The 15,927-nt window shown below is 38.3% G+C and overlaps 1 protein-coding gene across 9 annotated transcripts in view; it reads right to left on the bottom strand.

The window, feature by feature from the left end:
- Positions 1-2,066, bottom strand: part of adgrl2a (adhesion G protein-coupled receptor L2a) — a 115,656-nt gene extending 113,590 nt beyond the window's left edge. For 4 of the 9 annotated variants that reach the window (XM_053683223.1, XM_053683224.1, XM_053683225.1 and 1 more), the window contains exon 1: positions 1,461-2,065. The gene's annotated coding sequence lies outside the window, so the exon portion shown is untranslated. Of the gene's footprint in view, positions 1-1,460 lie in introns of all 9 variants that reach the window. The other 5 variants (XM_017477547.3, XM_017477548.3, XM_053683221.1 and 2 more) reach the window with 3 other exon arrangements.
- Between the last annotated feature and the right edge of the window lie 13,861 nt (positions 2,067-15,927).

Here is a 15,927-nt window from a genome sequence, read left to right as displayed (position 1 = left end):
AACATTTTTCGGGGAGGCCAGAGCGTGGCTACAAAATGCCAAGCGTAGTGAAATACGAGCGGCACGAAATCTCACATTAAAAAAACGCGAGCGTGGAGTGCCACGCGAGTAAGAACGTATTCGCCATGCTGCAGGAAATTCACTAGTCTATTACTGATTAATAATCGTGCACAGGTTGAATGAAATTAAGTTTGGTTGGGTCCCCCCCCCTTCCCCCAGTTCGCTTTTGCTTAAAAGAAAGTGCACCCGTCTGACTTCGGCTCTCTTCCTTTTACGTAGCAACGCTGAAAGAAAATTACATTTCCCACAAGACAAAAAGAAAAAACCTCAAAAGGTTTTAATGAGAAAAGTTTTGGCCCCCCTGTTTGCCACAGTGCTGAGTGAGAGACAGATATAGACATGCTCACTCAGTATGCTGTCTAGACTAGGGAGAATGAATTTTGGCTTGAAGTCATGCCATGTATCGAACCCTGAGGGTCAACACTGCCAACTTTTAATGCGTTTCACTGATAGTGCATAGTGTAGTGTGTGTGTGTGTGTGTATGAGAGAGAGAGAGAAAGAGAGAGAGAGAGAAAAATCCACAGTACACTGAAACAAGTTGGTCTATAATAATCAATATATTGAAGGGGGGTAAAAACGCGTTTTAATCTCGTGCGTGTGTGTATCTCCTATGATTTGACCCCAGACATGTTTCTCAGCTCAGTCATGTTGCTACTATTTGTAATCAAGTTGAGTAGTTCCGGTTCAGAGTTTAAACCGAAAATAATGCTAATAATAATAATAATAATAATAATAATAATAATAATAATAATAATATGACGTCGAGGCCCTGGGTTTCACAAATAAACTCCAAGCATACGTGTGAACGTTTTACCGAATCCGCCTTAGGGCAGACTTACATCTAATACCGTTACACAACAACAACAAGACGAAGAAGAAAACAAACTATAACAATTATTTAAAGCTAACGTTTTCGAACGAGCGGCTCCAGAAGGAACACGCGCCGCACGCGCACGCGCTAATAGTTTCCATTCATCCTCTCATTACGAGCGCGAGACGGAGCAAATCCATCCACATCTGCTTGTGTTGTGATTATCCGGTCCCCATTAACCACACGACCGTCCGACCCCCTCCTCATCCGGTCACTTTAATCACACCGTGCACAGCCGCACACTATCATTATTACTAGTGTTATATTATCGCTCCTTTTTCACATTTCAAATATTAATAGTTTGTGCTGTGACCCAAACTTCCAACCAGTGTGTGTGTGTGTGTGTGTGTGTGAGAGAGAGAGAGAGAGAGAGAGAGAGAGAGAGGCACAAACGTTCACTTGAACTAAAAAAGTTTGTTCTCAAGCCGAACTCGGAGCCGCAGAAACCGGACGAAGCCATCGCTTCCACCGGGATACAGAGTACACACACGCACGCACACACACACACACACACACACGGACTCTTACCTGTGGGTGAGTTTCAGAAGTGTGTGTCGGAGCGCACAGAGCAGGCAGAAGGAGTTTCTCCGGTAGGAAGAGCAGTGAGGCTGCGGTTCATGCTCCGCTAGCGCCAGTGGGATGAGAGTCTCGGCGTTAGCGGGAAGCCGCTCTCTGTCGGACTCTCCGGTAAAAAGTCTGACTCACTTCTGACTTCCCGCTTTCTCAAAGTCGAGAGAAGGATGCGGACAAGTAGAAGACCGGTTCAGAGGAGAGGAGAGGAAAGGGGAAACCTAACGGCAACCTGTCCTCTTCGGCAACTGTGCTTAAAGAAAACACACAGCAAACGGAAAAAAGACGTGTGTGTGTGTATATATATATATACGTGTGTGTGTGTGTGTGTGTTAAAAAACCACAAACAAAAACAAAAACATAAGCAAAGCCCGGTTTGTGGAGGGAAGCGGCTCCTCCGCGGTGTGAGCCGGAACGGCTTTTATTCGCGGTGAATTCCTGCCGTTCAGCTGCCGAGGTTTCGTCTCGGGAAGAGCAGCTTTCCGAAAAGGTGAGGAAGGCAGAGCTGGCGCGCACGCACACACACACGCGCGCGCACACACGCGCACGCACACACTCATTCACACACGCGCAGATTGGGGCGCGCGCCGGAATGGTGCGCGAGACAGACAAGTTGGCGCGAAAACCTGACGTGGAAACCGGACGGAACCGGATTTTTCTCTGGAGTTTTACACGGGTATAAGTGTACCCAAACACAGCGGAGTGAGACTTTATCCAGAAATGAAAAAACAAAAACAAAAACAAACAGACAATGAGTAGTTAAGGTGAAACAGATGATTTACACCACTGTTAGTGTAGAGTTTTCCAGTCCATTTGACCTGCTAGCATGGGCCTTCATGCTAACATGGTGGTGGTGGAGGTGGTGGTTTGGGGAGGAGGAGGGGGTCTCGATCCCTCTCACAGTAGGCAGTCCACGCTATTCAGCCAATGACCGCCGCCATTTTTCCTGTGTAACCCTAAATATGAGGCAGAAATCGTGTGGATTGCGTTTTCCCTTCTCCCTGTCTCCATTTCTTAACTTGACCTCAATCAGAAACAGAAAAGCCGAAGCCGTTCAGTGTTACGCCGAGCTAAACAGCGAGAGAGAAGCCTAGCTCTCAGTGCTCATCTCATTCAAAACGAACAAAACAGTCCGTTATTCGATTTGTCCGGCACCTCACAATGACCCGGTCTGCCTTAAATAAAAGAGGCCACAGCACAGTCAACTATACTTGCCAGGTCTTTCACTAGACCATCCATGTGCTCCAGACCTGGAGAAAATGGCACCCGAAATGCGGTTGCACCGAAGGCTTTTCTACACCTGGCTTTAATATAGCACGTCTGCTAACTGCTCAGGAGAAATATGAATTTGTGTCACACTTCCCAGGTAAAAGCTGGAGAATGAGACGGGGACGCTGGTGTTTTTCTAAGCATAATTTTACATAATAATCGATGGGTTTTCAGGGAACAAAAGAGAAAACAGATGGAACAAAGGTCACACCATGACAAATATTCATTCTTTCTCCAAGCAGGAGTGATGCATTAGCATTAGCTTAGAAACATATGTGGAGCGTTCTACGACAGATGACCCCAGGAAGGGTTAAATACTGTAAAAGAGATTTTTACTGGGGTCTCTAAGTGAGAATATGTTTGTTATATTATTATATATGTATAAATGTCATCATGTGCATAATGAATCTTCATTAAGTGAATGACAACCACTAGAATAATAAATTACTTTATTATTTAATTAGATATCTACCAAGGTACATAAGACTACAACTTTATAAGACTTTTTTTTAGAACTTATTGAATTATAACTGTTAAATACTCCTTCAGCGACACGGTTAGAAGAACGTTCAGGTGATTGTTTTACTTTGTTTTCCTTCTAATGCTGGTTTCCCAGGTTTATGCAGGATTTAGAGCAACTTTGATTGAATCCAGGTTTAAATCCTCTTGTGGAATATGGCCAGACAGTCAGGCAGTAAACATGGAATAAAAAAAAAGCAATGTCTAAACATTTTCATTACCGTTTACTGGCAACTCTGAAACACGAATGCCCAACATTGTAATCCAACGTTAAGATTATATGTTAATTTAATTTCACCTCCTTTGTTCAAAGTGTTGGTAAGACTGAAAAAAATAACTATTTATTCATTTAAATGTCTAAACACATGTATATGTACTGTATGTACACTTTATATATACAGCGGAGCTATTGTATGTGTGTAACTCTTTATATATGTATATATTTAATTTATATATTTAATAAGAATTTGCTACATCTAAGCCTAAACCTCGCCCTAATGTTAACCTCAGTAACCTAAAAGAAACAGTTTTACCCTTTTAGTACTGAAAGAAAGACTCACATAGCTTCCATATTAAAATGAGTATCCGTAACACCGTTAATCAATATGATTTTTGTAGTAAAATTAGAATGGGTATTTCTATTCTGTAGGGCCTTTTTTCAATAATATTTATAAGATAAAATACTCCTGAAACCTAAAAAGCCTTCTAATAATCCTGAAATATTAGGACTTAAGTGATGCAATATTAGGTGCTATCTGAGTCCATAGTTCTTTGGTGTTGAAAATGAGTGAAGCAGTGTGCTTAGTTAGACCCTCTGTTATAACAGGGTAATGAGGTTTCATATTGACATTTATATTCAAATTTACACTTTTTTTTTTTTTTTAAATAATCATGGCTGAATTTTTTTTATCAATCCTATAGTAATCAATCATTAGGGGGAAAAAAAACTCTAAAACTAAATTATCATAGAGTCAAAGTGAACAAAACAATCTGTCATACTGAATTTGTAAAATATTAAATACTATACTATCCATGTTCACATATAATATAAATACAACTGTTTGGGATCGTTGAGACAGAATCATTATCGCAGGCCTCAGAGGAACTTCACATTCAGCGGCCTTTATGACCACATTGGTTTCTGGATTACGCAAATGTCAAATATCTTGACCGTTAAGAGACAAGACTATGCAAACAAATGCCGTTCCAGAAAATGTCTTCTAGTGCGCCTTATTTTCTTTAACAGATCGTGTGTGTGTGTGTGTGTGTGTGTGTGTGTGTGCGTGCGTGCGTGCGTGTGTGTGTATGTCTCTCTCTCTCTCTCTCTCTCTCTCTCTCTCTCGCTCGCTCTCTAAGTCTCTCTCTTTCTGAAATCAGATATCTGCTAAAGCAAATATCTATGAAACAAATCCAAGCAGCGGTAAATGTTTTAGCAACTGTTATTAAAGTCACTGTAATTAAAACTGGATGTTAAGTCTGAACACGAAAGCTTGATGCAGTGACGGCGACAGCCAAGTGAAAACAGATGTGCTTTAGTTGTATTCAATCAAGAAGAATGATATATGGTGACCCATAATATAAGGCAGCAGCCTGCAACGCCAATTTGCTTTACTTCTAGCTAAGGTAAATCTAGCCTTTTAAAATTGAAACATGAGCATTATAATACTCTGTGACAATAAGAATTAATACAATTCGTTCCATAAGTACTTTTACTATTTAAGACCTTTTCAAATGTACCCACCGGATCTGGGGTATTTTGGAAGCATAATTGGTGTAAAATGAGTATGTGAAACACAAAATAAGAGTCGCAAATGGCTTGGTATATTTCGGGTCATGGGTTGAGAGCTCAAGGCATTGTTACTATTTACTTACACAAAATCAAACCTTGGCAGCTTCACTCAAACATCATGTATTTATGTTTAACATGAAACCACATGTGTGGACTCAACAATGAACTGCACAGACAAATTCAATTTATACGTGCAAACTTTCTATAACCACAATGTGTATTGCACCCATTAAGCCAGTTGCTCATCCTAACGTTTTGTCTAAACAACATAATAGAGCTGTTTAAACATCAAAATATCTTTGTTTAAAACCTTGTGATTTTCATACAACACACTAAAAACCAAAAACACAACTTACGTGAAAATGAGTTTATAAATCCGTCTTAGAAGGAACAAGTTAAACATGAGTATATTATTATGTTCTCATACCTACCCTTAATTATCAAGTGCATTACACATTAGCTTATACCACCTTTAGTGTTTTAATTTAAGATGATTATACAACACTTCCACACAATTTTTAGTTAGACCGATTAATCTTAGGGAGCTGTGAAGGAAAGTATTAGGCCTATAGTCCTTATGTTTCAACATAGGATACAGCATTAGATGATGCTAATAGTTAGCCAGTTCCTGGAATGTGTTAGTGTGGGTTTTGAGATTTCAAAGAGGTCACTCTTATTATCCAACACCTAAAATGGATTAGAATTGAGACAAAAATGGATTTATATTAAAAACTAATAGACTTCTTTAAATATACTGCTGCTAAAAAAAAAAAAAAAAAAAAAAAGGCGCTCCACTCTTGCCATAATGGAGGAGCTAATCAATAATTATATATTAATTAAGGCAAATGTTATAATAAGAGGACGGGAAAAAAAAGAACCACTCCTCAGAGGTCAATAATCTTAAGAAATACATAATTACCTGAATTTTTAATTGAACAGAAAAAAAAAAAAATTCTTTCCTACAGAAGCATAATTGTAATGTAATGTCTGTCCAGCGCTTCATTCTTATTAATTCATATTAATTCTTCTAATTTAAAAGCGACTTCTTTGGACTCGTATTAAAGAGTGCAATTATGAATTCCAAATACATATAACTTATTTCCATAAAGCATTATTGTTATAAATATATTCAGCGGGTGTTCAGCAATGCATAAAATGGCCAAAATGAACACCCAGCTTTAGTTTATTATGCTAATCTTAATTACAATTATTTGACTTTATAGAAATCTGAGTAAGTGGAGCAAAAACATTAATCTTGTGATTGCATTGTTACATTATTTTTCTATTTGCTTTAACAGTTACAGAAAAGGAGGAACATGCTGATTGTATGCTGAGTTTGGTGTATAATGTGTAATAATGTGTATGAATGCCTAATTTTGATTATTTTTTTATTTTTTTTGAAGAAACCTTTTTAACACCTGATGAAGTTTTTCTCCACATAACAAAAATGATCACTTACTGTGTTAACTCATAACTCATCCCCATAGATGAGTATATAATATACATTTGTAATACTGACAGAGCAATTTATGCAGTTAGTACATTTCCACAGCAATATTTGGCATTCAGTCATAGTGCTGATCCACGTTAAAGGCCTTAATCATGCAACACTATTAACCAGTTTTCAATCTATCGCACATGCACTTTTATTGCACTTGTGTTCAGTTTCACACACATTCGAAGAAATCAAAAGCTACCATACCTGATATATGATGTGCACAGATATCTTTTTTTTTTTGGTCAGTGTCTCGACATTATTCCTCCAGGAACCTACGCTTGGTTTAAAAGCAAAAGAATGACAAGTGCCAGAGAAACGTTTGCGTTTCCACAGCAAGAGCGATAACTGGCATTCGATTAATTTGAGATTTGCCCTGAAAAATACCACCTACCAGCAAGCAGTTGTAAACACAGCCAGAGGATATAACTCAAGCAAAAGAGGCTGACCTCTGTATGGTTCGGAGCCCGAAATTCATTTTTGCCACAAAAGACATCCCTGCTGCTCAGGCTTCACACTGACTCCATTAGGAAGATAGGATTATAGGAACAGCTCACTGTGCAGCGGAGCCTTCCTTCAACCGCTCTGATTTTAATGTTAATTCTGCTTTTGTAAAACCACAATGGACACAGTGCACAAGAGATACCCTTGTCAACAAAATCTCAAATGGCTACATGCAGTAACGGAGTCCTCTTTCGAATGGAAATAATCCTCATTTGAGATCGGTGCCCATTTCCCTGTCAAACTTTGTTAACCCGTAGAATCCGCATGAGAAAATAGAGTACGCTTAAGATTGTTTTTTTTTTTTTTTTTACTCTTTTCACGTAAGGTCTATTTCAAACTGCCATATATATTGTTGTTATATGACAGGACACAACATCAAAACCTGAGTATTTAAAAATCAGTGTTGTTTTACAACATAGTAAACGTGCATTCAGGATGTCTGGAAGCAATACAGTTTGCTTGTTCAGTGGCAGTACCTCAGTAAGCTGCCGTAAGGCTACAGTGTATGTTATTTGATTGAATTCGGCCCCTGGAGAGGGCCTGCTTGTTTAGGAGCTGATGCGTGAAACAGCGGGACTCCTGCAACAGAACAACCAGCAGGAACTAAATGTTAACCTGAATAAACAAACTAGGCATCTGGCATTTGGAGCAATTAGCATGCGTTTTTTTTTTTTCCTCCCCTCAAAGGTTGAGGATGTCATTTATAAATGTTAGGATGCAGGAAAAACCTCCTCAGACGCTAATGTGGCTCTCTTGTGTGCGCATAGCTCATGCCAATGCTACTTTGGCTCAAAATAAAAAGAAACCGAGAGGCACAAGTGTGTAGAATAAAGCTGATGATGTCATCAGTCACTTGTCATTCATTGGTTGGAATTCTTCCATATGTAGGGCACCAATCGAGAAGCAGAGCAGATGAACGATCCAATTGCATCACTCTGTAGCCCTTGAGAAATTTCTGAGCGAATCTTAATATTAATGCTCATAGTGCTGAAACCCCCCCCCATCACCACCACCACCACCACCAACCCCAACACACACACACACACACACACACACACACACACAAATGTGAAGTGAAGACAGCCTTTTTTTGAAATGTGCCTTGCCTGGAGTATATTATTCCTCTCTTCACCAAACAGCTTTCAAAATGAAACCACTCACCGAGTTTCACCCATAGATTTGATCGAGGGCACCCGCGCTCCATTATCCGTCAAGCAAATAAAATATTGAAATGAATTTGTAGAGATAATATAGGCAGTGGCACAAAAGCAATGCTGATGCTCTGATAATTTTTCTAGTCATATGTTAAGCATGGATATGAACATCATATCATAATAGTTCTTTTTTTTAACCAATAATTAGTTCAAATTAGCAATTTATCAATGCTTTCTGAGATTATATTCTGATTTGTTGAAAGCCTTGGTTGCATTTTGGAGGGACTGTTTTACAGTAAATAACCCGGTTATAAACAGAAGCCAAGCTCAAGTCATCTGGAAGTCTATATGATTTGAAAAGCTTCAGTCATTTTCCTCGTCATCATCCATCTAACGTAATGGTTCTCGGAGTCTATGAAGCATAGCCAGAGGGTCAGTGCTTTTTTTGTAGTTAGTTACAGTGGTGTAAATCACAACCCACTACTATCAAAGTTATATTTATTATTGAGTTCTGGTAGTTATTAGTCTGTTTGACTGGTCACTTGGATGGAATGGGCTTCCTTCGAACAACAATAACTCAAAAACAAGATGTGTACTAATAATGTCAGCTTGTGCTCAGTTGATGGAAAGTTCAGGAAGAAACAGCTCTATGATGACTCTACAATAAAAGTCTTTGGAATATATATATATATATATATATATATATATATATATATATATATATATATATATATATATATATATATATATAAATTCCAAGAAAAAGACATTTATTGTAGAATAATTTTATTCATTTATTTTTTTATTTAAATGGGACACTGGTTACAAAAACTTTGAGAATGCCTGATTTAGAGAAAGGTTCTGTCCTCTTTCAAATGGCTTCACTTGATATTCTTCAGGTAGTCGCTACATTATTCATCAATACACACAATTAGCTCCAGAGGATGCATCAGTGAATGTGTAGCGGTGAACTAATATGGTATTGCTCTACTGCTAAGATTCATTAATCAAACATTGTGATTACAAGGATGTGACACTGCAACTGATCAGTCATACAAATATATAAATAATAAAATAAAACATATAAATAATATTTGAGTGAGAAATTATTTCAATATCTGTGAGTCTGTGTGACATAAATATTTACTTCCATTCCTACATCCACACAAACTTCTAGAACCACATCTGAATTCTAGTCTTGTTTTGTTTTTTTGTCAAATTGCCCTCCATTTTGTTTCTAGTTCTTGTGTTCGTCTCTGATCCACAGCCGTCGTCGCTCTTTTCGAGGAATCCTTGGGCATGCACGGCAGTGGAACATTATTCTCAGTGGATGATTGTCATAGACACTCAGACAATTAGCGTTGCTTTTATAACAAGCAATGCAGAAAAAAGAACACAATTAAATGAAGGCATATTTTGCAAAGGGGGGGATGTTGAGAGGGACTGAGGCTGGAACATTTGGAGGAGTGTTGCTTTTGTTTTTTGAAAGATCAGGGAATCAAAGCACCCGAGAGTGCCGCACTGTGCTTCCAAGCAGACCAAAAAAAAAAAGCCTACCCAAAGTCATTCTTACAATAAAGTCAGCCCAGGCTAAAAAAAGGTACAGGGAAGATATTCTGCATAAATATGAGAAGTCATGGAAAGCTTGTGTTTTACAAAATAAAAGAGCTATTTTCTGCTTTTTATTTACTCTGGCATAGAGCACATTGCATGGCATCCATATAATTTCTTTTATTTCTTCTTCTTGGTTTTTTTTTTTTGTTTTTTTTTTTGTTTGGTTTTTTTTTTTTTTTTTTTTACAAAAGACACATGTATCAATGCTGTGTTGCTAAACCTACAATTACTTGCTTCTACCGTACACATATCCAGCACCTCCTACCTGCATTGCTCTGTTATATGGCCTCTACGTAAACAGCACTGCTCGTTTTATTTCTCTTTCAGCATGTCTATGGATAGCAAGATTATTTTCCATGCAACAGCAACAGACATGCATTTCTCACTTCTTATAAAGGTACAGTATATTGTCCACGCACTAATCTTCGAACATTGAATGTGGATTGACCCATGAGAAATAACAAGACAGCATGCAGGCAAAACAACAAAAGAGCATCGCCTAAAATACTCTAAAGCAAAAGCATGTGAAATATTTAAATGAAAAGCGTTTGCGTTTTTTTTTTTTTTTTTTCCTAGCGCATAAGCTGATAGAAAACCCTTTCTGTTGGCACCAGACTGTCTGACACAAACTCAAATTGATTCCTAATTGAGTTTGTATGGATTTTGTATCCGGCTTTTGTTGGTTACATTAAGACCTGACTAGTCTCATTTTACTACGGCCTGCGTGGATGAAAGGCAACTGATATAAATGTACGACAGTGACTTGCATTATGAGTATTGAAACCGTTGAAATAAAGGAGACTTTCTTACAATTTAATTGACTATGAAGCACCAATCATTTTTCAGGAAAATAAAATATATATTAGGAGAATATTACAAAACAGCAGCGACGTCATTTGGAGTTCTGCAAGGCAAAATCAGTGCATCTCAAATGCTTCTAAGATGTGTTAGTGTTTGCAAATGACATTTCTGTGCAGCGAGAAAATGGGGACTGGGATTGGAAAAGAAGGGCAAACACAGATGTGTTCTTATCCTAAGGGATGTTGTGAGCTGTAGTGGGAAAAGTGGATTTCTCTGAGGCTGGACTGGGACCAAACTGTGCCTGCACCTGGCAGCAGAGGAAGAATTGGCACCGCTACCCACATACACAGTGAAAGGTCTATGGAAAGGTCTGCCAGGAAGGTAGAGGGCACTGAGAGCTCAGACCACATACACGGCTAGTGTTTTGGAGTCCAACTGCAGTAAGAGCATTACTGCCAGAACGAAATTTAACCTAATGAGATGATGCTGATGTTGTGGCCGATTAACAGAATTGATCCCCAATCTTCTAAGTAATTTTCCTCAATCTCTAACATGTCATTAGGGGTGCACAGTGATATGTCCTTCTCTTAATCATAATCTGCTGTGTAGAGTTAGACTATCTGACTACTGTTGTACACTAAAGCTCCTCTAGCAGGGCATAATAAAGTTGCAGCTCGTTTTAATTTTGGAACATTGCGAAATTTGTGTAGCAAAATGAGTAGCAATGAAGTAGAGGGATAGGAGATCACAGCCAAAGATGATCAGTCAACAAATTGCTTCTTGGTTACATAGAGTATCCAAGAAGAGAACAATCTCAAAAGTAGCCAAGAAGTAAAGCCAGACAAATAACGAATGACTATTCCACCCATAATTTAGACATCTAAAGTTGGAGGAAAAGTGTATAAACGTGTATGAAGTTGAGATGCAATAATTAGAACAGGACTGTAGCATACAGACTGAGAAATGACTAGGCATCTTGTTTATGTAGAGGCGCTAAGGACAGAATAGTCCACAGTGCATGACAAATGATAAGTCTCTTTGATCCACATAAATCAGCTCACCAAGCTGGGAAAGGGTTTTGCACTTGGCATGTTTCACCATGTTCGTTGTGCCACCACTATATCATAGTATAATAATGGCCAGACTAGCAATGACTAATGGCTGCCTTGAGAGAAATGTGACATCATCCCAGTTTGGGAAACACTAAATGGAAAGAACCAGAACCAGACAACAGTTCTAGTAAAGTCAGTCGGACCAGAACACAGTTCAGACAACAACAACCTGCTAGAGTAACTTTTAAAAAGAAAGAGGTTAAATCTAAAATCCTAAAGGGAAGAGTTTTCACAGATTATCATAGACTGTTTATCATAGATAGCTTGTTCAAAAGATTTAAAAAAAGAAGAAGAATGTTTAAAGATTGGACAGACATGTACATATTTATTCTCCACTTCAGGTGCAAAACAGATGTCTCATCTGCTCAGAGTCCAAATCTGGTCTTATTTATAGCCATAAACCAATCACTAATGGTTAAGCATTAAAAGGGAATTGTTGTAGTCATTTAGACATGTAAGCTCTTTATCCGTATGTACCTGCACCTTTACAGATTTTAGTTAATTACCCATGTACTAGCAGAACCCTTAAAGCTAGAACCACCCCACTAGGAAGCCATAAGTTCTTTGAAGAGATAACATACATATATATATATATATATATATATATATATATATATATATATATATATATATATATATATATATATATATATATTTGTGTGTGTGTGTGTGTGTGTGTGTGTGTGTGTGTGTTATCCCTTCAAAGAACTTATGGCTTCCTAGTGGTGTAACAGAAAAGTGCTCACCCTATTGTTAGGATATTGTTGCAACTTCAAATTACAATGAGGCCACAGCCGTCCATGGCTGCTCCTGAGGGACAAGGAGCAGAATTGTTTCTCTTCATGTGAGGAGTGGTATACTCTCTCTACTCTGTCAATGAGAGCAACAGTAGCCAATTGCAGGCATCTGTGAACTCATGTACAGTATGTGGAAGAAGGTAGACAGCACTTTTCTCCGAGTGTGTTACGCTACCCTGTGACGCAGCATGAGTAGTGGCTTTGCATGTCTTGAAGTTAGCATGTGTTAGCTTTCAATGTCTCCTGTTGGTAGCTGTCATTGGTGAGAATTATACCAAGTGGGTGGTGGTGGTGGTGTGTGAGGGGGGTATGGGGGAGAAAGTGGGGAGGAGAAACTTATCTAAAGAACTCACAAGGAACCATTTAATTTGAAGTGATTGTGCTAGCAGCTCTGAGGATATCTTGTCAGGTGGTGGCATGAAAGCCAGCAGAGAAATGTTTGTGAAGGTTGGTGGAGAATGTGAACTTAACGTCACCATCAATGGTGATCCTATGCTTAATCTATGTCATAAAACCATTCTAGAGAGATTCCAGAGAGAATGGAAATCCAACATTGTGCTGCACTGAAAGCAGGACCATGCTGTAACAGGACAACAGAGCAATCAGTTAGTTCACACAACAGGGAGATGTCCAGCAGTTCTAATAATATTTTCAGGCATTTTGTTGCAGAGTAGCAAGTTTGGGAAGCAATAACTGTGAAGATGCAGGTTGGGTGAGTTGGTAATATTCTTGAGTGAGGTTGGGGCCTCCCCAGCTCCCAGCACTGTGGTCTAAACACTTGATTGAAAAGAACTCCAGCGAAGTACTTCCAGCAAGCAGGGTCCCTAAAGTGAGCTGTGTCAACTGAGTGGCAAAAAAGACCAACAGAACCATTAAACACTAGGAGAAACCTGGTCCTGGGATTTATGTGTTAGTTTTTAATCATTTGTTTATTTTAATTTCTGTTCATTAGTATTGATTTTTGAGTGGTTAATGTATACCAATTCAGAGTAAAACATATACCAATTCAGAGTACTTGGCATTTTAAAGTGGCCTTCAGTAAAATATACACAATACAATATAAAACACAGCCAAGGTCTACTGTAGAATTAATAAAATCTCCTTGGCTTATTAGAACGTCCAATTATTTGAATCAAAAAGGAAGGCGAGAGTCGTCAGTGTACTTAATTTAACTGTCTATTCAGAGGGTCAGCTAAGGGGGTGAAAGCAATTTAATACACTCTACAGAGACTTCACATTCATTTTAGAACAGACTGATGTCGTATTTTGTGTTTATTGGTCTCAGGCACTTAAGTGATAAAGCATACAATGCATGGTGGGGTTTTGTGACAAAGAGAAATCGCCGGAAAATTCCGGCCCTATTAATTTATTGAGGCTTAATTAGTTTTTTTTTTCCTCTTCACCACTTGAAAATGACTTGTAAAATAAGATGTTAATCCTGCTGATAAACTGCAAGTAAGAAATGTGGCATTTAGTGGTGAAATACCTAATGTACGGTAAAGTGAAAGCTCAGAACAATTGCGCATGATTGAATCATTTACGTAACGTTTTAACTTTTGATTATATGATAAACAAATGGGTTTTATGCACTATAAGACGTTTATGAGAAGCTAAATGTATACTAAATGAATGCCTGTGTTAAAAGAGCCAGTTGAGTTGAGCTTCCGTTTATAATTCCACTGCTAATGCAGTGTGAAGCAGTTACAGAATGAAATGCTATTGAATGGTTTTTAAATGGTATTACGTTTAAAAAAAACAACAACTTTTTTCCATTCGGACACACTATGATTTAGTATTGCTTTTCATTACAACAGTGAGAAAATGTCGTTATATACTTTAACCATAATTCATCATACACTAGTGTGTAGAATTCTTTTACACGAATGTTACAGCTGTTCCATAAAACAGCGATAGCTCGATATCTTTGTACTCCCATCCTTCAGGAGTGACAGTGACATAGACGGAATACACACCAGCTGCAGTCATAAAAAAAAGGACTTCACATGTCCCAGTGCCCAGTGAGCCCAGCCCAGAGATAAGAGACTGAACTCTACCACTCTAAAGAAGTGTCCTGTCTTTTTCTGGGAGTGAATCCACAAGCAATTCTGCCATTTTTGCTTCACCAACCATGTGACAAGAGGGAAAGATGAGAAAAGGAAGCGATTTGAGAGGCTCTGGAACAGGGCCAGGGTCTGCCATCATAGCTCTACCACTCTTATTTTTCTCACCACCGCTGCTCGGCTAGAGACACATCTGAGAGCAACAAGGCACTAATTACAACCCAATGATCAGAGGCTTGCTGTGACATCTTGTCAACTGACCTCCCTTCAGCTCCTGCTGTCACCGGCTGCATCCACAACGCTGGGGGAGTGGGGACCGTGCTCAGGTGCCAGTGTGTTAATAGTGTGAATATGAATGAACAGCATGCTTCTCTGCTTTTCTCTCTCTCTCTCGCTCTCTCTCTCTTTCTCACACACACACACACATATAATTATATATATATATATATATATATATATATATATATATATATATATATATATATATATATATATATATATATCTGTTCTGTGTGTGTGTGATGGAAGACTGGATCCAATGTTTATGGTGCAAGGTTGTAAACTTTCAAATTCATAACCGTCGACTCAGTTTGTATGAAAACTAGGGGTATACCACAATGCACAATCCGTATCTGTATTTGTATCTGTTTGGTATCTGTATTTGGATTTAAACTCAAAGTGGGTGTGGTCTAAACAGGAAGGAGAAAAAAAGCATAGTCTGTGAGTTCTAGCTCTGACAGTTCCTCAACCTCAGTTATATCATTCGAGTTCATAATTTATCTTAACAACAGATTTGTCTTAACAAAACCTCCCACTTGTGACTTTTTAGTTGCATCATGATGCCAGTCCTCATGCTTATCCTGAGTATCCTGTGAACCTTTTGGGCAAGCATTATTTAATAAATAAATAAATAAATAAACAAAACAATAGTGTACCTTCTATTATTATTTGTGTTGTGTCACAGCACACACTTCATTCCGAACAATGTGTTCGTTTTGGTTATATCCCTAATTGAAAACATTTGAAGGTGATGTTAAAGCTGGAGGAGGTGTTAGTTAGCACTCATATCATTTCTTACAACTTTATTCTTACAAAACTAAATCTAATCTAATCTGCATCCCCATCACATCACCATCTCATTTGGATGACTCTCTGAACATTTTAGTATACAGTCTAACCACTATATTGCTGTCTATACGCAGTGAAATATAATCTATCATTGTTCCCAGTGTGCTGCTTTTTAATAATGCTTCCAATTAGCCATTGCTATTCCAGACATTGCTATTCTTAGGCTGATTGGATTATCTAAAC

This window comes from Ictalurus punctatus, chromosome 10, assembly GCF_001660625.3.
Source record: "Ictalurus punctatus breed USDA103 chromosome 10, Coco_2.0, whole genome shotgun sequence".
Taxonomy (NCBI): Eukaryota; Metazoa; Chordata; class Actinopteri; order Siluriformes; family Ictaluridae; genus Ictalurus; species Ictalurus punctatus.
This window is presented reverse-complemented; position numbering and strand designations above follow the sequence as displayed.